The sequence below is a fragment of the Festucalex cinctus genome, chromosome 15 (genome assembly GCF_051991245.1).
Source record: "Festucalex cinctus isolate MCC-2025b chromosome 15, RoL_Fcin_1.0, whole genome shotgun sequence".
Classification (NCBI taxonomy): Eukaryota; Metazoa; Chordata; class Actinopteri; order Syngnathiformes; family Syngnathidae; genus Festucalex; species Festucalex cinctus.
In genome coordinates, this window is record NC_135425.1 from 807,501 (window position 1) to 810,000 (window position 2,500).

The 2,500-nt window shown below is 43.8% G+C and overlaps 1 protein-coding gene across 3 annotated transcripts in view; it reads left to right on the plus strand.

Moving 5' to 3' along the window:
* Positions 1 to 2,500, plus strand: part of mapkap1 (MAPK associated protein 1) — a 313,550-nt gene that overhangs the window by 36,302 nt on the left and 274,748 nt on the right. The gene's annotated exons all lie outside the window — the stretch shown is intronic.

Sequence of the window (2,500 nt, forward strand, 5' to 3'; positions counted from 1 at the left end):
AGGAATAGAAAGTTGCCATTAATTTCATGCAATTTTAAGGACAAATAATTTGTTGGGATATTTCTTTCTTTTAAATCCTCTGTCATTTTTGGTTGGGGAATTTTATGTACTAGTGTTATCAGCATTTGGTATCAGTATCGAGAATTGAGTTTGTATCGGTCGGAAGAAAAACATCCCTGATCCTGACCATGCATCATGACGTGCATGTATTCTGGAAATTCAACTGACTCGCTTTCTTTTATAGGCAACATACATGAATGTAACAAACATTAATTCATTATAACAGTTCTGCTATAAAATTTCACGAGAAGCAGTGGAGTCTCTGCACTGTTGTTGCCAGTATTCAAAATATGAATTTCAATTGCATGATGTGGCGATGTCGCAAAAATACAACCCATCAAATGCACTGAAGATTACACATCTAGACGAAAAAGCTATTTCCGGGTTTAAACCAGCAAAGCAAAACAAGGTGACCCTGGCAGGCCGGCCAGCATCATGGAGTGAGAAAACAAACAATATATACAGACTACAAACATTTTGCATTTTACAACATTGTGCCATATCAACATAGACCGATCTGTTCATAGACCGCCATGGATGAAATATTGCAGTCATGATTTCGGTACCAGCACGCGAAGCTCACGGCGAGCACTCATTCATTCTGAATGGACAGCTCAAGTTCTCATTCATTTGGCCCCCTCTCCTGAGTCAACGTGTCATCATCCTCTCCGGCGTCTCTGAAGCCCTCCGGTGGCCACCAAAGCCGCCATCTCTGAAGCTGGAGCCATGACCATGGGCCGGGGGAGCGATGAGGCTCCGGGTTGCGGCTGGCTGGTGCTCTCATTCAAGTGGATAGCTCGGCTGCAACCCGTGCACGTTTTAATTTTTTATTTATTTTTTTATTTTATTTTATTTTTTATTTTTTTTACTACAATCATCAAAAATGTATCCACTACTACATATTAAATTGTAAATATAGTTCAGTGTTGTTGTAAAACTATTAGTTTATTGTATATACTGTATTTTTATGACTTGGGCGATGGCTGGAGGGCGCCTCTTCTTCGTCCATCATCTGTTTCTTCTACGGTACTTGCTTCAGGTTGTCTTTCCGGTGCACTGTTGTTGATGTAGCACCTCCATTGTGGTGCAACGCTGTAACTGCAGTTAAAATACGTTGCTGCCGAGCTCAATCAACACAGCAGGGATCCATTTCACAAAGTGGGTTCAATAAACACTAAGTCTAACCATGAACAGCGAGTTGACATACCCTCAGATAGCAAACTGCGTTTTCGGTTCCAGGAAAGCTAATTTTATCAACGCAGAGTAGTTTCAGCTTGAGTTACCACCACACTAAAAAGACCGCATCAGTGGAGCCCCGATTCAATGAGTCACCATGGCAATGGGGAAGCAGAGGGTGGCGTTGCCCTCTGCTTCTGCGGTTTTTTATCCTTCTTAAGCCTGGTTCACACGGCAAGATTTTAAAATTGTCGGCCGATTTCCAATCTTTGACAGACACCACACGTGAAGAGAAAAAAATCACGGGAGTTCCAGTTTTGAACCTACCATGTGTGGTGTGCGGCCACACTGCACAAACAACACACTCCACACGAGCCGAGTTCATTCAAGAATGTGACGGGAAGTCTCGCAAAACCTCTCGAGATTAAACGTGGCTTCCAAGTCGTCCACATGAGTCGATCCTGGTTTTCAGCCGAAAAAGCTTCATAAAAAGAAAAGGTGTTGTTTAAAGGAGCGTAAATGGGCGCTGGTGAGACATCGCTTGCCCTCGGCTCGGTGCTGGCGGCGCGGGTTGGCGTCCCACCCGGAGACCACGTTTATTTGTGAATTTGTGTGCGTGTATTAAAAAAAATACAAATAATTTTAAAAAATAAAAAGAGTGTAATAGTGTGAGCACGGACTTTCTGCTGCGTCATGACTGTTTTGATTTTGAATTCCCCACCGGCTTCCTCGCTGGCTCGCTTTCTGATTGGCTGCACGTCAGTGTCAATCTGCTGCGCGGCGTGAAATCGGCCCAAAAAAATCCAACATGTTGGATATGCCCGATTTCAAGTCGGGGGTCCTTCCGAGCGCCGATATCGAGAGGCGCTGTGTGTGGTGACAAGACACACGGCAGGATTATCTGTGAAGATTATCGCTTGCGTCTCGGCACGTCCTTACGATTGTCGGGAGGGGAAATTCGGGGCTAAAATCGGGCCAATTCTCCTGCCGTGTGAACCAAGCTTTAAGTAGAAATCTTAATGCGATTATATGGCAAATTTGAACGTCTTTAGAAAAGAGTGCAACCCCGCAGCAGCTCCTCATAGAGGGAGGCGGCATGGGAGAAAGTTGCTGTTCGGAATGCGTAAATTTAAATGTAGTCCTTTGTAATCACAATATACAATATAATATTACAGGGGAAACCAACTTGAATGGTAGTTCATTAATTTATTTCATTTAGGTGCGATCCTTCGGGGGAGAAGCACACTTGACTCATGATGAAATA